This window comes from Symsagittifera roscoffensis, chromosome 5, assembly GCF_963678635.1.
Source record: "Symsagittifera roscoffensis chromosome 5, txSymRosc1.1, whole genome shotgun sequence".
NCBI lineage: Eukaryota > Metazoa > Xenacoelomorpha > Acoela > Convolutidae > Symsagittifera > Symsagittifera roscoffensis.
The window spans coordinates 58,000,071-58,023,953 of NC_087066.1; the positions used below are offsets into that span (position 1 = coordinate 58,000,071).

Consider the following 23,883-nt stretch of genomic DNA (forward strand, 5'->3'; position numbering starts at 1 on the left):
ATTTATTTTGGTTTATAGGGGCTAATTGATAAAAACAATTATTAGAATCGTCAAAAAAACACCAAGAAAAACGATTAAACTATGCATGAAATGACTAGTCTCAATAAATTTTTTGATTAAACTTTTTCTAAAAATTCTTGGTTAATTTATTCAAGTTATGCATAAAATGTTCGTTATTTAGTATTATTGACATTTCTAATGACTAATTTACCGATTAGCTTAACAAAGTTGATATTTTTCTGTTTTTCTGATCTTGTACCCATTCTGCTTTTGACCATTCTGCTTATTGACTGGCCACCATCTATCCTTTTAATTTCAAAGCATCAATTTCTTTCGCAGTTTATAAAACAATTGGATCAGAAGCTAGTGGTGGCGTTACCATGCTGGAGGGACCAAATGTTTGAAATTTATTTTGGCTAATATTCAAAAATCTGAGGGAAATCGGAAAAATCTCAAAGTAAGCAAATAAATCCAGGCCATTAGTGTTAATATTCACCGATTAGATAATAAGCAGATGAAAGAAAATAGAGCCGAATCGAAGGCGGATTGGAAAAAAATGAATAATTAAAGTAAACTGATTTAGTAAAATGGAAAATAAAAAACTAAATTTATTATATCTGCACCTATTATATCTGCATCTATTTTCTGTTAATATTGACTTTGATTTTGTGAGAAAGGCATTTAGCCAATAAGAACGCGTAGCGATATTGATTGCTTAAAATGTTTTCAGCAGTCGGTCCCTCCAGCATGAGAACCCTCCCCGAAGTTAGTTAGTGATCCGAAACTTGGCAGAGAAACAACCACATAAAGAACAAATAATCACACCTACAAAACCAGAAAAAACTAATTTTACTGATGCTTAGAAGATACTTACAAACAAATCACTGTCAGAAAAATTTTTCAATTGAAAGATTGAACTGCAGATCAATTAGAGAGGACTATCGTTACCAGTTTCAGAAAAAAAAGAATAGTCGGTTACTGTGCAAGTAGCACAGAAACATCCGACCACTAAAATAAAAAAAAACTTAAAAAAAAACAATTCCTTTGTTTTTAAAATCTGACAATTTTTTCTTATTCATGGTGTTATGAGAGGAAGGAAGAAAGAAGGAACTTCTAGAACTCATCGTTAGTCAATTACGATATCATATTAGGTAAAATTGACATCCTTTTTTTAGAAAAAAAATTTATAAAAAAATCAAAAAAAGGCTAAAAACTTTTTAAAAATTTTTTCTGCAGAAGACGCTAATAAAAGTTCGAATCATAATTTCACTGAAATGATAACAAATTGTCAAGGCTTAACTTGAATCATAAGATATTGTAAAACATGCACGCTAGCTTTACTAGCCCAAAATTAGACTCCCGCACCGAGCGCCCATGGATCCAGGGGCGGATTTAGGGTGGGCGGATTTAGGGTGGGCGGAGGGGCGGACGCCCCTCTCCCCTTACGGGTTGCACAGAAACTTGGACCAAAACAGCGACTTTTTAGTGCTTTAGGAGAGCTCTGAAAACCAATTTGGTCGGCTTAAAAAGTCGACAACATTTGGATTTTTTTTTGAAAGTCCGCCGCCCCCCTCTCGAGAAAATCCTAGATCCGCCCCTGTATGGATCAAAATTGACTATTTTGTCAAATAATAGTCTGTGTCTTTAAAATTACAAAATTATCATTTAAAATCCATTAAAAAAGTTCATTAGATAAATCTATTAAAGCAATTAAATCCATTTTTAGGTCAAAATGATCCATCTCTTACAATAAATTTGTTTGAGAGTTTTTTGAAGGTATTTACAAATATCTAATAGAAAAATATCAGTTAATGTTCGGTTCAATTGCTTTGTTTTACATTTCATAACTTTTAATATGCCTTGAGCTCAGTTCATAACAGTTTAATATTCTATTTTTTATTTAGCCACGATCGCCGATCGCCAAAGCCTTCTCCTCATGTTCAAGTACGCAATTCTCCCTCCCAAGGAAGTAACTTCCCCCCAACTTGCCCTTCCCGCCCCTCAATTCCCCTAGTAAATTCGCTTTGCTTAAGCGTGGTTTGGTTGGTTTGAGAGGGATGGGTAATTTGAGGAGTTACAGTTGAGCGTGGTTTTGTGGGGGAATTCAACGGAATTTTATCGCTTTCCCACACTTTTATCGCACAAATTGTAGGAAGGGGAAGGGTTGAGGGGATTAGGGGAAGGGGAATGGGTAGAGGATGGGGGAGGGGGCTGGAGGGGTGTGGTTCAATGATTGAGCGTAGTTTGAGAGGGGGTATGAACGAAATTTCATCGCATCTTTTCAGCACAAAATATTACAGACATAGAACAGAATACAGTTTCGCGCAAATTTTTTGATAAATTGTATGAAAAAAACGATTATAGGAAAAATATTATAATCGATAAAAACGATTTTTAGTGGCTTTTTACTTGAACAAAATAATTGATTATAATGGACTATCTTACCAAAAATATTCAATTTCAGTGCCAAAAACAATGGATTATAATCGATCAGGGGCGGATTTAGGGAGAAGGAGGAGATTCGACCCCATGGATTCTACTCAGGGATTTGACCCCACGCCGACCCAAAGGGTCCCCCTTTGGTACTTTGGCTCTTTTCCAGTTTCCCCCCTTTCAAATTTAATTGTGAAAAGCTTATTTAACGATGTCATAATGCAAGGAAATTTGGCGTGGTGAACAAATCGACAACTGTGAACAGATTTGTTCTTCATACTTTACATCGTAACATCACGCGTTTAGCCGTAATAACACGTAAATTAAACATAAAACTCGTCATTTTGAAAAGGGGGGGGGGGAACTGGAAAAGAGCAAAAGAGCCGGTACTTTTTAAGAAATCCATTTTTGGTGACGGACCCTTAAATTTTTCTAAAGGCGCCTTTGTCGCCAAAATATACTAACTTTGAGTGGGAGCGCAAGCCAAAAAAAACACGATTTTTTGTGAAAATTTTTCAAAAAGTGCCCAAAAGCGGCTTTTTTTTACCTGTTTTTTCAAAAATTTTACCAAAACAGCGTCTTTTTAGTGCTTTAGGAGAGCTGCACAAATCAATTTGGCCGACCTAAAAAAAAAGGTCGTCAAAATGTTCAAATTTTTTTTGAAAATTTGCCCCCCCCCCCCCTCGAGAAAATTCTAGTTCCGCCCCTGTAATCGATTATAATTACTGATAATTATTTTTCTCAAAAATAATTGATTATGAAGACAAAATAACCGATTTTGTGGCCTAATTTTTTTTTTATCTGTAAAGGATTATAATCGATTATTTTGGTCTCGGAAATCCATTATATTATTTAAAATTGATGGACGCTGGAGTGCGGGCTAAAAATTTTCAAGCAGTTTTTCTCGAAACTGGGAGAATTTTTTAAAAACTTTTTGATGTCATTCGAATTAAAACTGATAGAGTTTTAACACTAGATATCACTCAGATCCAGGGGCGGATTTACGGGGGGGCGGACGCCCCCTCCCTCAGGGGTTCGACCCCCTGCCGACCCAAAGGGTCCCCCTTTGGTACTTTTAAAAAACCCAGTTTTGGCCGACCAACCTTAAAATTTTTCTAAAGGCGCCTTCGGTGCCAATATATACTAATTTTGAGGGGGGAGCGCGCGCCGAAAAAACGCAATTTTTCGGTCGAATATTTCCAAAAAGTGCCTAAAAACGCCTTTTTTTCAAAATTTTGCCTGCGGCGCACAAAATTTGACCAAAGTAGGGACAAAACAGTGCTTTGGGGGAGCTCGAAAAATCAATTTGGTCGACCTACAAAAAACAGTCGACAAAATTTTCGAAACTTTTTTGAAAATCCGCACCCCCCCCCCTCGAGAAAATCCTAGATCCGCCCCTGCTCAGATCAATCTTAAGAATATTTGTGATACCTGAAATTAAAAACTAAAAAGGAAAAGAAACAACTAAAACGTCCAAATACAAAACTCCTACCCATTTTCAATGGTCAGAACAGTTACCAAAAAACGTTTGTTCTGTATTAACTGATTTATTCGATTAAACTAATTGTTATAAATCATTAGAACTATTGACACTATTGAGCTCAAAATTTACACAAAAAAGATTCCCCTACTACTAGCATTTAAGTTCTAGTGTTTGAAGCTTTGTTCGATTTGATGGGTTAAATTATGGGCGCTCCCTTTTCATTTATCTATAATTTTAATTGCGTCAACGCCAGATACTTGATCCTAACTAACCATTGTACTATTGTAAATACTCATCCGTAAATAGATTGAAAGAAAACTAATAGTAGTCATAGAATTAATTTTTTTAGTTAATAAACCCGAAGGCCTGCCTAACCCGAAGGTTAAATATTTATTTTGACAAGAGCGCAAATTACGAGCACCCTTTAAGTTTTTGAACCCACAATCATATGATTGCTGGGCGCTATCACTACCGGAAAGCCACAACGCCAAGGAATTCCCGGCTCGTTTTCCTTTTCCCCCACCTGCAAATTTTACTAGTGAAATTTTGTTCACATCATCCGAATGCTACGAAAACTGGAGGGAAAAGAGCCGAATTCTCTGCTACCTTCGCTTATAACTTTCCCTTTTATAGTATAACTTTTGCCTAAACCGTTGTTAATTTCGGATGCTTTAAATGCTGACTGAAGTTCTGCTGCACTCACTGATAGTTTCAGTCATCGTGACGTTTTTTGGAAGTCCCAACAGCTTTTCGGCAGTTTGGTTCAAAAAGTTTGTTAAAATGAGTCATGAAAATCGGACTCATTAGTTTAAGAAAGTTTACCAATACTAAATTCCTTTGTTTTTAAAATCTGACATTTTTTTCTCATTCATGGTGTTATGAGAGGATGGAAGGAAGAAGGAACTTCTAGAACTCATCGTTAGTCAATTACGATATCATATTATGTAAAATTGACATCCTTTTTCTTCGAAAAAAATTTTATAAAAAAATCAAAAAAGGCTAAAAACTTTTTAAAAATTTTTTCTGCAGAAGACGCTAATAAAAGTTCGAATCATAATTTCACTGAAATGATAACAAATTGTCAAGGCTTAACTTGAATCATAAGATATTGTAAAACATGCACGCTAGCTTTACTAGCCCAAAATTAGACTCCCGCACCGAGCACCCATGGATCCAGGGGCGGATTTAGGGTGGGCGGATTTAGGGTGGGCGGAGGGGCGGACGCCCTCTCCCTTACGGATTCGAACCCCTGCCGATTATTCTGGGTCCTCCCTTTGATTATTCTGAGATGTCCACTTTTGGCGACGGACCTAAAATTTTTCTAAAAGCGTATTCGGCGCCAAAATATACTAATTTTGAGGGGGGTGCCAAAAAAAACGCGTTTTTTGGTCAAAATGTTCCAAAAAATACCTGAAAACGCTTTTTTGGCCTTTTTTTCAAAATTTTGCCTGTTGCACAGAAACTTTGGCCAAAACAGCGACTTTTTAGTACTTTAGGAGAGCTCTGAAAACCAATTTGGTCGGCTTAAAAAGTCGACAACATTTGGAATTTTTTTTGAAAGTCCGCCGCCCCCCTCTCGAGAAAATCCTAGATCCGCCCCTGTATGGATCAAAATTGACTATTTTGTCAAATAATAGTCTGTGTCTTTAAAATTACAAAATTATCATTTAAAATCCATTAAAAAGTTCATTAGAAAAATCCATTAAAGCAATTAAATCCATTTTAGGTCAAAATGATCCATCTCTTACAATAAATTTGTTTGAGAGTTTTTTGAAGGTATTTACAAATATGTTATAGAAAGATATCAGTTAATGTTCGGTTCAATTGCTTTGTTTTACATTTCATAACTTTTAATATGCCTTGAGCTCAGTTCATAACAGTTAAATATTTTATTTTTTATTTAGCCACGATCGCCGATCGCCAAAGCCTTCTCCTCATGTTCAAGTACGCAATTCTCCCTCCCAAGGAAGTAACTTCCCCCCAACTTGCCCTTCCCACCCCCAATTCCCCTAGTAAATTCGCTTTGCTTAAGCGTGGTTTGGTTGGTTTGAGAGGGATGGGTAATTTGAGGAGTTACAGTTGAGCGTGGTTTTGTGGGGGAATTCAACGGAATTTTATCGCTTTCCCACACTTTTATCGCACAAATTGTAGGAAGGGGAAGTGTTGAGGGGATTCGGGGAAGGGGAATGGGTAGAGGATGGGGGAGGGGGCTGGAGGGATGTGGTTCAATGATTGAGCGTAGTTTGAGAGGGGGTATGAACGAAATTTCATCGCATCTTTTCAGCACAAACTATTACAGACATAGAACAGAATACAGTTTCGCGCAAATTTTCTGATAAATTGTATGAAAAAAACGATTATAGGAAAAATATTATAATCGATAAAAACGATTTTTAGTGGCTTTTTATTTGAACAAAATAATTGATTATAATGGACTATCTTACCAAAAATATTCAACTTCAGTGCCAAAAACAATGGATTATAATCGATCAGGGGCTGATTTAGGGGGGGGGGGGGGGGGGGGGAGATTCGACCCCATGGATTCTACTCAGGGATTCGACCCCACGCCGACCCAAAGCGTCCCCCTTTGGTACTTTGGCTCTTTTCCAGTTTCCCCCCTTTCAAAATTTAATTGTGAAAAGCTTATTTAACGTTGTCATAATGCAAGGAAATTTGGCGTGGTGAACAAATCGACAACTGTGAACAGATTTGTTTTTCATACTTTACATCGTAACATCACGCGTTTAGCCGTAATAACACGTAAATCAAACATAAAACTCGGTATTTTGAAAAGGGGGGAACTGGAAAAGAGCAAAAGAGCCGGTACTTTTTAAGATATCCATTTTTGGTGACGGACCCTTAAATTCTTCTAAAGGCGCCTTTGGCGCCAAAATATACTAACTTTGAGTGGGAGCGGCTTTTTTTTACCTGTTTTTTCAAAAATTTTACCAAAACAGCGTCTTTTTAGTGCTTTAGGAGAGCTGCACAAATCAACTTGGCCGACCTAAAAAAAAGTCGTCAAAATGTTGTTCAAATTTTTTTTGAAAATTTGCCCCCCCCCCTCGAGAAAATCCTAGATCCGCCCCTGTAATCGATTATAATTACTGATAATGATTTTTCTCAAAAATAATTGATTATGAAGACAAAGAACCGATTTTGTGGCCTAATTTTTTTTTATCTGTAAAGGATTATAATCGATTATTTTGGTCTCGGAAATCCATTATATTATTTAAAATTGATGGACGCTGGAGTGCGGGCTAAAAATTTTCAAGCAGTTTTTCTCGAAACTGGGAGAATTTATTAAAAACTTTTTGATGTCATTCGAATTAAAACTGATAGAGTTTTAACACTATATATCACTCAGATCCAGGGGCGGATTTACGGGGGGGCGGACGCCCCCTCCCTCAGGGGTTCAACCCCCTGCCGACCCAAAGGGTCCCCCTTTGGTACTTTTAAAAAACCCAGTTTTGGCCGACCAACCTTAAATTTTTCTAAAGGCGCCTTCGGTGCCAATATATACTAATTTTGAGGGGGAGCGCGCGCCGAAAAAACGCAATTTTTCGGTCGAATATTTCCAAAAAGTGCCTAAAAACGCCTTTTTTTTCAAAATTTTGCCTGCGGCGCAGAAAATTTGACCAAAGTAGGGACAAAACAGTGCTTTGGGGGAGCTCGAAAAATCAATTTGGTCGGCCTACAAAAAAAAGTCGACAAAATTTTCGAAACTTTTTTGAAAATCCGCACCCCCCCCCTCGAGAAAATCCTACATCCGCCCCTGCTCAGATCAATCTTAAGAATATTTGTGATACCTGAAATCAAAAACTAAAAAGGAAAAGAAACAACTAAAACGTCCAAATACAAAACTCCTACCCATTTTCAATGGTCAGAACAGTTACCCAAGAACGTTTGTTCTGTATTAACTGATTTATTCGATCAAACTAATTGTTATAAATCATTAGAACTATTGACACTATTGAGCTCAAAATTTACACAAAAAGATTTCACTGCTACTAGCATTTAAGTTCTAGTGTTTGAAGCTTTGTTCGATTTGATGGGTTAAATTATGGGCGCTCCCTTTTCATTTATCTATAATTTTAATTGCGTCAACGCCAGATACTTGATCCTAACTAACCATTGTACTATTGTAAATACTCATTCGTAAATAGATTGAAAGAAAACTAATAGTAGTCATAGAATTAATTTTTTTAGTTAATAAACCCGAAGGCCTGCCTAACCCGAAGGTTAAATATTTATTTTGACAAGAGCGCAAATTACGAGCACCCTTTAAGTTTTTGAACCCACAATCATATGATTGCTGTGCGCTATCACTACCGGAAAGCCACAACACCGACGAATTCCCGGCTCTTTTTCCTTTTCCCCCACCTGCAAATTTTACTAGTGAAATTTTGTTCACATCATCCGAATGCTACGAAAACTGGAGGAAAAAGAGCCGAATTATCTGCTACCTTCGCTTATAACTTTCCCTTTTATAGTGTAACTTTTGCCTAGACCGTTATTAATTTCGGATGCTTTAAATGCTGACTGAAATTCTGCTGCACTCACTGATAGTTTCAGTCATCTTGACGCTTTTTGGAAGTCCCAACATTTTTTCGGCAGGTATCGAAAGTTCGACCAGATCAAAGTTTTGTTCAAAAAGGTTGTTAAAATGAGTCACGAAAATCGGACTCATTAGTTTAAGAAATTTTACCAATACTAAAAAATATCAAAACAAAGTCTAACGTTGAGATTCGTAGGCCCGCTGTATCATAGGAAATTGTTTGCTATTCCATCGATGCTTCAATCCGCCCGGGAACCCAGTTTGAGAGTTGAAATGCAGAAGTGCAAAGAAAGCTTCTTCAGATGCAAATGAAGACTTGTTTTTGCTTTTGCTGTGCACTCTAAAAATTTATCGTGTAATTTTATCCGACAAGCTATCCTGTGATGCAAAAAATTGAGTAAAACACAGTATATCGAATGATTACTCACGACAAACAAGTATAGCCGGTTACTGTGCAAGTAGCACAGAATGTTCCGACCATAGTCTTTAAAAATCTACGAAAAACCAAAAAAAAAGTTAATCAAAAAAAGTTAACAAGTTATTGTAAACGGCCTAAATTAATCATAAGCAAGCGTGCTCGCTGGTTTTTACTCGTCGCTCGAAATTAAACGAAAATCAAAACTTTCAAACCGGTCTTTCTTGACTCTTGAAGAATTTTTTGGGATATTTTAATGTGATTCGAAGCCCGACTGGAAGGGCTTTAATTAGATATATCACTCAGCTCAGTCCGACGAGTATTTGTGGAACCTGATTTTGCTTGAAAAGCAAATAAAAAGAAAACAAGGCTAGCTGGTTTCTGTGCATGTAGCGCAGAATGTTCTGACCACCATCTTAGAAAAAAAACAAAAACTTTTTTTTTAAATTAGTGTCTTTTTTTTTCTGCATGGTATGATAAAAAGACCTGAACGAAAAAAAGAGTTAAGCATATTTGACAGGCATAGTAATAAAGGAAAAACAGTTTTCGAAGTGAACTGACTAAAAAAAAAATAATGTATAAAAAAAGTTTTTGGAACTTTTATCCTTTGTTTAGAAATATTTTTGTTCGAGTGCAATTAAGTTTTTACGTTTTAAAGTAAGCTTAAATAAGCTATTGTAAGCCTACACGCTCACGCCATATTAGTTCGAAATTAGACCAAAAATCAAAAACTTCAAACCGGTTTTTCTAGAAATTTTTCAATGTCGTTCGAATCACGACTGAAAGGGCTGCAATATAATGAATCACAGTCCAATGGTTGTTTGTAGTACCTGATCTTGCGTTGAAAACAGAAAAATAAGCTAAAAGACTCCCGAATACAAAGTTCCTCCCCATTTTCAAAGGTCGGAAGAAAAATAACCGTGAGCAGAAAAATCGATTGAAAAATCCAATTACCACAATAAAGCTACTTCATTCGTTATCATGGTTTTATAATGGGTTACAAAATCGTGTGCTCATTTTGTACCGACAAATCGTGTGTAAGAATGTACGCAATTTTTTTGTGTGTTAGCACACGACACATTTTTGGAGTGTAAGGGTCGATGCTGAAATAGTCCAGCAAAGTGTTTGTCATGTTGTCGTGGTCCTTCACAAACTTGACTGCCTCGAACGAGAGCACGTAGTGGCCTGAACTTTTGAACTGTTTGAGACCCCAGGGTAGTGGCTGCGTGGGAAATCGTTCATTCCGTCTATCCATTTGCATCGGCCCTGCAATCATTAAGATTTCTTTTAAGATCTAAGAAGTTTTATTATAAACAAAACTTTATTAAGATTCAAGATATCATGTTTGGATAATTTCAGATGGCTTCGAAAGAAGATTTCAAATGTTTGAGTTTCAGTGACGGTGGATTTTATAAAACCCACGAACAACTATACTAATGGTCAAAAAAGGCGCTAATTCCAATAATTTTTTGAATATTTAAAGGCTCCGTTCTCATTTTTAACTATTAAATTTTTAATTAGAATATTGGATCAATCCGGGAAAAGTGTCGTACAATAGCAACATATGAAGGCGATATTCGGATGCAAAGGAGACGATTTCTTCACAAGATTGTTTGCCCTTCCTTCCATTATGCGCGAATGATTACAATTTTCATTAACTCTTTTCATTCATAAATAGTCTTTTTTAAATTTTTTGAATGGAAAAGTTTTTTTACGAGAAAGATTGCGAGGATCCATAATAAATTATCGTCCCTCTTCAGAAGCAAACAATATAGTTTAAGTTTGCAATAAGGTACTCACCATCTAAAACATTGGATCCATTGAGCTTGGAAAGAACTGTGACTAGTTCCAAATTAGTCATCAACGGCAACTCCTCGCCGCCTAAATTGATGAGATAATTCCATTTGTGAGATAGAGAGACCAGTTTCTTCATGCACTTCAACTCCGCCTTCAGAAGAGAGACGTGACCCCATTTGACGTTCTCGGCGTCTGTTGCCACGACTATGTGTGACGGAAGACGACTTGCCAATTTGGCAATCTAAATAAACCATTTATAAGCATAAGAGAAAAGGCCTATCGAGACAGAGCACAGCCATGAATGCCCTGCTGTGACTGCCCTTTAACTTGCCTGGAATTTGGGACCTTATCAAACCCGCACTGACAAAAATGGATTAGGATCGATTTTAGCATGAAAAAAGTATGTCGATTAGTTCTAGATCGATTTTAGTACGAAAAAAGTACGAAGATTAAATAAAAAAGATAAAGATTGGTTTGGATCGATTTAAAATCGATTTAAATTGATCTTAAATCCCTGCTAAAAAATTGATCCAAATCGATTTTAAATCGATCTGAATCCATTTTTCCAGTCTTATTTTTGTTTTAGTTTTAAGGGGATTAAAACGGATTTAAATCGATTTGAATTAATTTTTTTTATTCGAGTTTCACCAGTCTTGAGTTTTTATTGCATTTATTCAGTGCCTATCATTTTTAATTTTAAATTTACATTCATATAACATGCGTTACAAGCGTATTGTAGCATAAAAAAGACCAAATAAAAAGACCAAAATAACGATAGAATTCTATGATTTCCTTGCATATTTTGAGTTCAAAAACTAATCTATATTGACCCTTTTCTTGATTCATTTCATAAGTTTTGGCTTAACATCTGATTTACTTTCATGATTTTCTATGATTTTATTGCATATTATTGAGATTAAAATTTAATTTTACCTGACCTTTTTCTGGTTGGTTACACAAGATGATGTTGCCCATAATCTGATTTACAATGATTTTCTATGATTTTATTGCAAATTTTTGAGTTTAAAACCTGATTTATGTGGATCATTTTATTGAATTCTATAACATCTGGCAAGTGTGTTTTTATTTAAAAAATCGAGAATAAAACCTTTCAATTATTTTTTTCTAAAGAGTATGTTTTTTGCCGTATTAGCAAAATTTTTTAGTGAGTCTGAAAAGCCACCCAAATTGAATTAAATCAATTTCTAAGACACTAAAATTGATCCAAAATTTGCAAGAAAGATCAATTTAAATCGATTTAAAATAAATTTAAGTGAGATTCGGATGGACTTTAGTGAGTTTCGGATGAATTTTAGTGAGTCGTAAAACCCATCCAAATCGAGTAAAATAAAAAAAAATTCAAAAAAGATCGATATAGATCAATTTAAATCCATTTAAGATTGATTTAAGTTAAATCCATGATCCGAAACCATTTTTTGTCGGTGCGGGAATAGTGTTTGCGTTGCCACTAAGGAACGTAATTGTTACACTTTCATGCAGAAACAAATGCCGACATAAGGCAATGATTAAGCTAGAGACCAATTTTAGCAACGATTCCTTGTTGTTCCCACTTTCGAAGAGATTGAAGGAATATCTTCAGAAAAAATGTAGATTTTTAACAAGCAACTTCCGACGGAATTTTTAATATCATTCGAAAGGTATAGATAGGCCTTAGCTCAAATTTGAAAAGATATTTTACCTGTGATCATTTTCCCTTAAGTTGTGGTTTAAAGATAGCCAATTTGGTATAACACGTAGGCGGAGATTTAATTTATTTCGTCTTAAGAATTGTTCCAAATTGAACTGAGGCATGCTATTTGGTCTATTTAATACTTCGCTATATGTTACACTATCACTTAACACTTTACATAGCGTGTGGGGGAATGATTTTCGAAAAATCTCAAAAAGTTCGATTTTTGTCTTTTTCTTGTAAATATCATCCATTTTTTTAAAAAATGAGCACTACTTCATAGACCTTCAAATTCAATCGGATCACAACATTCAGAGCTTTGCCTTGGTACGAGCAGTCTTGTCAACTTTTTATGACGAGTACTGCTCAAACTGATTTTAGAAATATTAGGAAAAAACTGTACAGCACGCTGCTATCACTTTTGCTTTCAGGGACAGGTTTTTATGGTCTCAGTTTTCAAACTAAAAAAATCAGTTAAATTTTACAGGGATTGATTTAGGGATGAAGGAGGTAGGACGTCCTCTCTCAGGGATTGATACCCGCTGATCACTCAAACCCCTGTGCGACTGCTAAACTTAGGTCTCGCAATCCATTCGCGCGACCGTATTTGGTATTGATTTAGGTTGGGCACCTCACTCGGGTTGGCCGAAAATGCTTATCATACAGTTTTCATATATGAAAAAATGATTATGATACAATTTCGTACAATTTCACAGATACAGAAAATCTTTGGCAAAAATTTTCAAAGATAATTAGTTTTAAAATTGGAATTTTCAAATTATCAGACATTGATCAAACTTATCCAGAGAATTGAAAAAAATATATCCAATTTTTTTGCATCGAGGACTACATTATGCCAGCAAAAAATTAAAATTTGCATGCAGAATTCGATTTGCAGTTGAAAAAAATGGGGCAATTTTAATATTACATGGAAAAATTTCTGTTGCCGCTATCAAAAATAGCTAGTCATAAAATTTTCATATATAGAAATTTTATGATAACCATTTTTTTCCAAACAAAAAAAGAAACATAGTTTTTTTCATCACCAGATTGTTTTATTTGGTTCAAATAGCCGCAGAAACTAGTTCGATTCATTTTTCAATGATTTATTGAAATTGTATGAAAATTATATGATAAGCATTGTACATTTGATGAATGGAATCGTATGAGAAGCATTTTTGGTGTATGGAATTGTAAGATAAGGTTTATGTAGGTCAAACTGGGTAGCCCGGGAAACAGTAAGTCCCCCTTCTGGAGCTGGTTTATGTTCATTCATTTGTGCTCGATAAACATTAAAAGTTTCCAAAAAACAACTTTAGCACCAATATACAAGAATCTTGCGGCGGGAGCGCGTGAAATAGAAAAACATTTATGGCTAGTTTTTTCAATTCAGGGGCGGATTCAAGATTTTGTCCAAAAAAAACACTATAACGACCCAAACTTTGACAAAAATTTTCAGTACGCAGGCGAACGTTTTGAAAAAAAAACAAGACCGCTCATAATCAAAGCAAAGCCTCAAATATTCCGACTGCCTCTTAAATTCAATTGATTTGCGATTTTTTGTGAAAATCATCATTTGCGATTTTTTGTGAAAATCATCACCTCACACGCCATATAAATTACAAACTGATAGACTTCGCTCCTAGTAACAAATCAGTTATGACAAATAAGTTCCTTCAACCAATTTGGAAAGATTTCTAAGACTGTTTAAACCCCACTTACGCGTTAATAGCGCGAAACATATCGCGCTTTAATTGTCCCAAATTGGCCAAAACGGCAATCTTTTATACCCCATAACTTTTCGAAAAAAAATCACAGGTGAAATATCTTTTCAAGTTTAAGCTCAAGACAACAATACCTTTCATATGATATTAAAAAAGTCCATCCAAAATGTCCAGTTAAAAAGTCAAAATTTTCTAAAGAAAAACAACCAACCCAGAGCACAATTATTTCGTTACTTTCATTACGAAAATCGGAACAATAAGCAAAAACAAAACGTTTCGGAAAGTTTTGATCAAAACGTTGCGTTTTTTCGTCGCGCATTCCCCTCTCAAAGTTTGTATATATGGCGCACAAAGCGCCTGCAGAATAATTTTAGAGTCGCTCAGCCAAAAATGGAGTCTTTGAAAGTAGAAAGTGATAGCTCACTAAGTCAATTTGGTCAAGTTAGAAATGCCTATAAAATACAAGTGTGCCTCTCAAGAAATAATTCCATTATGTAATACAGTGCTGATTTAAATTCACCGGACAAACATTCGAAAGTTGATACGCTTTTTCTTCGTATTGAGTATCTAGAAGAAAGATTGTCTAGAATTTCACCATAATTAAAATGATGAATTTTTTTCTTTGAAACTCCCAACAAACATTTTACCCCACAAATGGATCATTTTGGCTTTTTATAATTAATCGATAATTACGCTGAAATTACCTGATATCACAAAAACATGCCTAAATCGATTTAGGGGTGATCAAATAATGGTTTTCCAGAAATCGACTTCAGGGGCAAATTAAGTCGATCTAATTAGTCAAAAAATCAATCGATAACAAATTATGATAGATATTTTACGCTATTAACAGGACAAAATAGCTATTCGGTATAAAAAAATTCTCCAGAATAATATCAGCGCGCTTGTTTGATGTTTTTTTTTCAAATGAGGAATTAATTTTCAAAGTTAACTCATGCTTGGGGAGGACATTTTACGGTAGGTCAATTGGGGCAGATTGTACGGTTGATCCGATTTTCATAAGTAAAAATGACTTTTTTTTGGCTATCAACCAAAACATATTCTCTTAAATAGATTTTGGAAATTTTACCCATTTAAAACTTTGTTGAGCTCTATGAGTAGCCTTTTTTGATATAATTTTCTTCATGAGAATCTCGTTTAAAAAAATGCATCATAATAACTCTGGTATAATGTTAAGCAATTTTTCCTTCTTTTTTTGTCGAATCTTAACCCAATTTGAGAAAAACGCAAAATTTCATATTTTGTTCGTTTTGTCCGGATAACTCAAATCAGCACTGTAATATGACTTCCGTGAACAATTAACCCAATTTGAGAAAAACGCAAAATTTCATATTTTGTTCGTTTTGTCCGGATAACTCAAATCAGCACTGTAATATGACTTCCGTGAACAATTAACAAAAAACAAACTAATCGTTTGCAGGAGTTTTAGAGCCGCTATCACGCCGCTATCATTTTAGTGTTCATTTTCATAGTGAACCAAAATATTCGTGGTCTGAAGTTTATTTTATGTTTTCAGCCAAAATCATCTAACAATTTAGCATTAAAATTTCATAAGGGTTTTTGACATGTTTGGAGGGTTTGGACAAAAACGTTTTTAAACGTGAATTCGCGTTTAGCTCAGAGCTCGATTTTTGACAGGGTACGTTTATCTCAAATACCTGTATATTCTGCTACTATATACAGTGGCAGATATTTTTTTTTGAAGTTCGATATATGTGGTTGGTAAATCATCAAAGAAGGGAAAGAGAAATAAGCGTAACTTACCTGGCTTTTGAAATGGGAGTTTGCAGCAGCAGTTAAATGTATACAGTAGTAGTTCTGTGGTCGGAAAACTGCCATGAACAACTGTTCAAACTGATCGAAGTCGCAATAAAGTACAAAAGAAAACGCAATCGGAAAATTCTCCTCAAAATTTGTAATCGGTTTTGTATAATAATATCTATCGGTAAAACGCTCTGAGCTTGTCCATTCTTTGCGTTTGCTTGCCAAATTATAACTATGATTAGGTTTTCGAATAAATTTTTTGATTGAAAAATCAGAAGCTGTTCCGTCTAAAATTTCTCTGCATGTTTCGTAATTTGTTTCAGAACCACGTGGGTAATCAGGCTCCGAATTTCTCAGCTGTGATGAGGTCGATGATGGCGATGTTTTTTTGTAAGTTATTGGCGAATATGTTCCGTAACTCAGGAAGAGATGAATGCAAACAAACAAGAGTAGAATGCAGCTCAATCTTATACAGTTGCGGGTAGAAAATCGTTTCATCATTCCGCTGAAACAAATGGTTTTTCGAACCTATGAATATTGGAACCTATGGGAATTCACCGGTTTTTCAAAAGAAGTTTCACTGAATTGATACTCAATTTCAACTCTCAGACAATTTGTTTGTTTATTTTTCGCAACAATCAAACTGCTGTAGACAATTAAATTTATGTTGTCGTTGTTTTCTCGCAACATTAAAACCGATATAGACGTTAAACGAACTTTACTTAAGTTCAACTTTGAAGGCAACTATGTATTTCAACAACAATACTTCATCTGCACGTTGTGTTTTAGCTTACATCAGACAAGATGGAGATCGACAATGAGAAGTCAATAATTTTACTTTAGATTACATAACGTTTCCCTATGTCATAGCGACAACCACAAGAAATTCTAATCTGAAGGCTCAAAATTTATGAGCAACATAAACTCCCGTAAATACTGTAAGTCCTGTATCCGTGTACATATAGTTACTGTGGAAAGTTAACGCTACACATGATTACGTTAACTTAATGACTTTATTTTTCACTGAAACTGGTTTGCCTAATTTTTTCCAGTTTTCAGTCGGGCCATCTTCCTGGGCTTCTGCTGGCTCAACGTTTTCGCCAGTTCGATGACCTCCTCGTCCTCGCTGTTTTCTTCACTACTCGAATTCCAAATTTTTCGTTTTGTTTGTTGCTTTTTCAGCCTTTTATTTTTCAGTTTCGCTTTGCTTTCCTACAGATTTTCCGTTTCAGTTTTTTCGCTCCGACTGGTAGGCTGTCTGCCCCACTTTTCAGGGGTTTGCTCCGTTCTTTTGATATACTCGCCTTTGTCTCTCCGTTTTTCAAACTTGTGCTTGGGGTGCTCGTATCGATATATCCCCCGTTAGTCCACATCTATCGCCTTTTATCTTTAGCAAACCACCTAAGTTTCCTTTTTTCATTTGGACCGTATATGGAGTTGATTTTTAGTAGTTGAGTTTTAGTAGTTATCTTTTTAAACCTTCGTAAGTCCTTCGAGTCAACCGCCCATGTTTGCTGGTAGACCACTGTAGTGCTCGGCTTATGGCTTTTCAAAAAAAATAATATGTTTGGATGCGTTAATTCGATTTTTTCATTCGCAAATTCCTTGTCGTCCAACAATCTTGGCGATTTCCTATTTTGCGTGGCTACACTTTTCTCCATTTTCTGGGCGTCCGTTTGTTTCATGTAAACGTTGTAGTTTTTAGTTAGGTACATTCATTCAGCCTAATTTCCTTCGTTAAATTAGCGATTTAATAATTTGTAGAAGTAAAATGAAAAAAGTAACTGTAGTATAAAAATAATTCCTTGGTTAGCAATCTTTTCTTCGTCATTTTGGGAATTACGGTGCTTGCCTCCCTTCCGTGGTGAGCCTAAAAAGGCGTGAGTTTCGTATCAGTGTGGAGTAGAAAAATTACAAAAGCTTAGCGCTTGGTAATCATTTCCTATGTTTTGTTTGACATCCTCTTTCAATAACAATGGTCTTCTTTAACCGAAGATTCTCTCCACCTTTCCGTTTGCTCTGTGACCCTTCAAGGGTAAATTTATGAGTTCGATTCCTTCATAGTTAGATCAGTTCTAAATTTCATTAGAAAAAAACCGAATGCTTGATCCATTTAATTTCCTATGGTGCCACACGTTTTTACGAATTTCAGTCGTTTTTGGATTCATTACATGAGCATACAAACTATAATAGCCAAAGACCTACTGCCATCAGGGCGTTCATTTTTCCGACCATTCAAAATATTGATCGGTCCCCAGAAACCCAATTTTCATTTGGCCATAACCCGTTTAACATTTTTAGCTGCTTCCAGGAAACGCTAGCAGGGTTTCGCTGTGGCCGACAGATTCCTGCGCACAAAAAAAACATAAATTTTTGCAGCGGCAAAAAACGGATAAATTTACAGAATAAACGCGGTGGATGATGAGAGTACGGAACCAACACAATTGATTGACAAAGATAGACTTTCTACTGTGCAATTAGCACAGAATTACCCGACCAAAGTCGTTAAGAAAGCTTTTCAAATCCGTGTAATTTTTTCTGCGTGGTTTGATAAAAGCATCTGACCTAAGAATTGACTGTATGTTTTTTGTTAGTCATAGTAATATAAGCATAACAAAGAGTTTTTGAAATAAAAAAGTCAAAAAACAAAAAAAAAATAAAAAAAAAAGTTTAAGCAGTTTCAAATTGTATTTCTAAAACTGAGAAAATTTTTGGAAAATTTTTCTAGTTCGAGTAAAGACCAGTTTGGCTTTTTTTTACCCAAAAAGAAACCGATGAAAAGGCAACTGTACTAAAAACGCATTTTTCAAAAAATTGGATTAAAAAATTCCAAACATTTTGTCTCTCCCGTCATGATTGTGTTGGAGCCTGTTCAATATCATCAGCCATCCAGCCATATGCAGGGTTCTTTGTTCGCAAATTCGATACAATGATGGCCATAGTTGGCTTTTCTTTCGCCTGCGGGTTATTGTCGCGGATCGCGGCACTGAAAGTTTTCAGGATTGGTTTTTTTTCAGATTAGCTTCCGCGAGTCTAAAGTTAAGGAGTTCTGGATAATGAATTTTCCGCACCTGGCGGCTACGAGCCGCAAAAACCGAATAGACCCAATTTTCCGTTTTTAGAGGGTTGCTCGAGAGCCCTGGAAGTTAGTGGTCAAAGATAGTTATGATGGGAAACGTTACTTCTTTTTAGACAATCAAGGCTTTGAGTGTATTTTTTTGGGGTAATTAACTACAAAATCTGAATATGTGCCGAGGCTGAATATGTGCTGACTCGTAAGACTTTGAGTTGTACATCGAAATTGACTTTTACGGATTGCGTTCTCGTATTTCAGCGTTCTCGATATGTTTTTGATAATTTCTGGTTTTTCAGGAGAGATGATAGTGGAAATAATGGAAATTTTGGAATAACAATTGAAGGTAATAACTCGAGCACAAAGTCTGACTTTAGGACACACGTATTTGCCTACTTCCTTCCGTATGCAGATATCTCTCTTTTTTAATTCGCTGAGCGCCAATCGCATGACATCACGCGCTCTCACGGCTTCAATGAATTTGGTTTGTCATTTACAAATTCATCTCTTAGCACTTTTCGATTGCTTGTGAGTGTTTTGATTACCTAACGCCCTCAATCATTGTTTTTTTTTACTTTTGTTAAATTTTTGGCACCTATGATTTTTCGTGTTTATCTTGATCCCCCAGATTGAAATCGTTGTTAATCATCTTGATTTGGCTAATGTTAACGTTGCTTGATACTGGCCTGTTGCAAGTGCCTCTCACTGATTGAACCGCGACATGTAATCCTGCTTCCATTTTTGAACCTTGATATTTCTCTTTTTTAAAATTGTACGTTGGTAATCAGTCATACCATTGCGTTAGTCGACAAAAAAATGTTTTGTTTTCTTTCAAAGAGGGGTTTTATAAAGTTAACATTCTGATCTTATACTACGGTGAAGAACGCCTATATATTTAATTGCGAAAATGTTCGATTGCCTACGCTACAGGATACAACTCCTTTTTGTCCGTGGATTATTTTTTCTCCGCGATATTTTGGTAACTTAGTTGATCGTGATAATTCTCGTTGGCAATCCGATTCCCGCATATTCATAATGAAAATATCACGAACGTTTTCGGCCGCGTTTGCAAAATCACATCTTTCTGCTAGGGCACTTAGCTTCGCATGAAATTTTTCGAAAATTTCGTTCTCACGTTTTTTTCGTCCGTAGAATAGTCCCCGCTCATGAGTTACATTCCTCTCACGTTGAAAAACATTTTGCATCTCATCCAGGACCCGTGGGTACCGTTCCTTTTTAATGTTAACCGTCGGTTTCCGTGCTTTGAATATGCGTTGCGCCTCATCTCCGATACAAAGATACAAGTTAGACTTTAACTTCTTTTCCGAATCGAGACGGTTTTTTCCATTGACTTCTTCAGGCAACGCCGTGATAGCCGCCGCATTTAGAGTACTCGCAAAATAGAAATCATCGGGATCAATGTCGTATTTTGCTATCATCCCCCAGTGAAATTTAATTATCCACTCCTCCCAATATACTGGAGGTTCCGGCGTTCGTGTTTCCCAAAATGCTACTATATTTAATGGATTTCCCCCACCCCCCTCCTTTTTTCTCTGCTGGCTGCACCATGTTAAATTCGTAAGCTTGGAAATTCAAAAAGGTTGTTAATAAGTTTTATTGTAGGCAAACTGTTAGGCATCAAATCGAAATCTTACTGCACTCTTTTATTTCAGATCCCATCGGACATTAGAGATCGCAAGGTCAAGACAGCAGGTCCCCAGACAGAAAGAAGAATTGATAGCACTTATATAAACTCAAACTGGTGTCTATCTAGAAGAATTGATAGCACTTACATAAACTCAAAACTGGTCCCTATATCATTCGGGCAACCACAAATAAATTTTAGCGTAGATAAAATTTATCAACTTTATGTTACTGTTTTGTATTGTATAAATGTACTAGTTAAGTTTTTAGTTTTCGTTGAGTTTTCTCACCCGCCAAACCTCTCTTAAGGTTTACTTTTCTCCTTTTTCTCTTCTTGTCGATTCCCTCATTTATGTTCTATGCGGTGGATCATAACCCCCCCCCCCCCCCATTTTGTCAACTCCGCGTCTCTGCCGTGTTGATTTTCGCGTCGCCGTTTCGTGCTGATTTTTATTGCGTTTTCCACCGACGGATCGTGGTGAGTTCACACTAACCGACGGTACATCCTGTCCTTCGTTCGCCGCACCTATGGTTGGTTCCCTTCGTCCGATTTCCCACTCACTGTCGTAGTCGTCGTCGTCGTCCTCGCTCTCGTCCGCCGAGTATTCCACTATTCGCTGTTTTGTTGATTTTTTTGCATTTTCCATTGCGGTTCGGTTCTCTCCGCTTTTCGCTTATATTTATTTGAATCGCTTGGCGCCGGTGTACTGGTTACGTTTCTACTCGGTCCAGGGGTGCACTCCTCGCTTCTATTCCCAATTAGGCTTTCTTCAGCCGCCGATCTAAAAGACACACCACTCCGCCTTAGTAACGACCCTTTTTCCATTTGCACCGTATGTTTAGTCATTTTTTCAATTTTTGATGGCAAACGTTTATACCGCCTTGGGTCCTTTGGATCCGTCTTTCCGGTCCTCTGATACACCGTCGTTGAACTTGTTTTATGCTTTTTCAGCCATGTTGGTGTCTTGGGTGGGCCTAGTTCCTTGAGGTCCACAACTTCCGGAGCCTTGGGATTCGTTACCACGTCATCGTCCAAAATGATTGGAGCTTTCCTATTTTGAGGGGCGTACACTAAGTCACTTCTCTTCTCCCAATCTAGGGTAAGTTCAACTTCTGGGAGGTTTCCCGCCTTGTCTAAACAAGATAACTTTTGATTAACGACATTGTTCCAATTTAGGTTTTTCAATGACGGCTTTTTCGTTAAGTTTCGCAGTGCCGTATTTGCTTCTCGACCATGGTATGCTTCGAACGGCGTTAGTTTAGTTTAAGAGTGTGGCACGAAACGTAATGCACTAAGCGCACGGGATATCATCTCCCCAAACTTGTAGTTTTTATTTTCCTGGAGATAAGTCAAAACGTAATTTTTCATCGACCCAATAGTCCGTTCAACCATTCCTATTGCGCGATGGTCCCTAACCGGAGATTTAATAAGTTCGATACCTTCGTAGTTACAGAAATTTTGAATTTCGTTAGAGAAAAACCCCGTGGCTTGATCCATGTGCAATTTCCTTGGGTGTCCATGAGTATTTATGTACTTCCTTAGGAATTTCAATACACTTTTTGATTTGTTGCTTGAACAAACATACGCCGACGGCCAATGCGAGAAAGTATCTACTGCTACAAGTAGATATTTTTTTTCGACCCTTAACATAGTTTACTGGACCCCAGAAGTCTAATTGGACCAAATCATTTGGTTCCTTAGGATCATACGTTTCCCCCATGTCATTTTTCGGAATGTCTGGCTTAAGGTTTTTACCTGCTTCTAAGGATCTTTTGCAGTATTTGGCTGTGGCCGCGATATTTTGGTGCATAAGTGGAATCCACACGTCCTGTCCTTTGCCGCCGCGAACATCTTGTCCCTTCCATGATGGTTATAATGGAGACGATTCAGAATTGCTGATGATAGGTCATTCGGTATTGCTAACCGGCCGTCCATCCACAGGCAATTCTCCCGTTCTGCGAAATCGTTATAATGCTGGGCGTAATATTGTCCTAATGTTGTAATAATCTCCTTTGCTCGTGGGTTCCTGTCTCTGATGTTGTCTCGGATGGTCTTCACAATTGGGTCTTTTTCAATATTTGCTTCGTTTAATTTTAAATTCAAAACTTCCGGGTGTTCAGTTTTCTTCACTATTTTACTATCCGATGGCACCATTTTTCATTTTGTACAAGTGGGTACGATAAACCGGGGAACTGATGTGGAAAAGATATAATGGTATTTAGTTTTTTAGAATTAGTTTGTTTGGTATCAAGTTTTTCAGGTGGTATCATTTCAATATCGGAATCCGAGCTAACGCTAGGAGGTTGACCTAGGCTGTTCAGCACAACATTTAGATTAACATTTCCCGAATTAGTTGATGTGTTGACTATTGCCGAAGTTGGAGGATCATTCTTTTCTGGCGAATTACTCATGTTATTTCTCTCGGATTTGCTATTTCGTTATTTTTTCAAAGTAACTGGCTTTTCAATATAATCTTTACTACTGTAAATTTTCAAAGTAGGTGGCTTTTCACTGTAATCTTGTAAGACGGATGGTTCGCAACTGTAAATTTTCGACACAGAAGTCTTGCACTTGTAATTAGTTGAAGTGGAAGGGTTTCGAGAGTATTGAATCAATCTTTTGTGTTTGCAACTGTAATTTAAGCAATGAGAACAAAGTCTGAATCTCGTTCTTCGGTATTTGCATATTTCCTCCGGTATGCAAATATCTCGACGCTGATTGGTTAACCGTCGGTTGCATGTCTATTGAGCGTTTGTGCTCACGGTGAATATTTGCATAATCGTCTTTTCTTTCATTCTCATTGGATGAAACTGCTTTCGTTGTGTCGAAACATGACTGTACGCCCCCTACCGTCGGTTTTCGCTGAATGTTGTTCACTTCTTGACCCCTAGGCTTCATTTTATCCTTGGGCCTCAACGCCGCGTTTATCATTCTTATCTTTGCTACTGTAAAATTTTCGTCGTAATGACTTGTCTCGGGTGCCTCTGCGGACGGAAACCGAGACAGATAGTCAGCCATCCCCATTTTTGACCCTTGTCGATGTTCAACTTTAAAATCGTATGGCACCAGGCAATCATACCATCGAGTTAAACGACTGAAAAATGTTTATTTCCTTTTGGTGACAAATTCAACAATGTAAGTAGCGCTTTATGATCAGATATCACTGTGAAATACCGACCGTATATATAATTCCGAAAATGTTCCGTGGCCCACACTACCGCGAGTAATTCTAATTCGTTTGTGGAGTATTTTTTTTCAGCCGGATTAAGATAACGAGATGCAA

The 23,883-nt window shown here is 36.6% G+C and overlaps 1 protein-coding gene across 1 annotated transcript in view; it reads right to left on the reverse strand.

Annotated features, from left to right (window-relative positions):
• Positions 1–22,027, reverse strand: part of LOC134846951 (chromosomal passenger complex protein bir-1-like) — a 146,697-nt gene extending 124,670 nt beyond the window's left edge. Inside the window, exon 1 of the mRNA XM_063864394.1 lies at positions 22,022–22,027. The gene's annotated coding sequence lies outside the window, so the exon portion shown is untranslated. The remainder of the gene's footprint in view (positions 1–22,021) is intronic.
• Between the last annotated feature and the right edge of the window lie 1,856 nt (positions 22,028–23,883).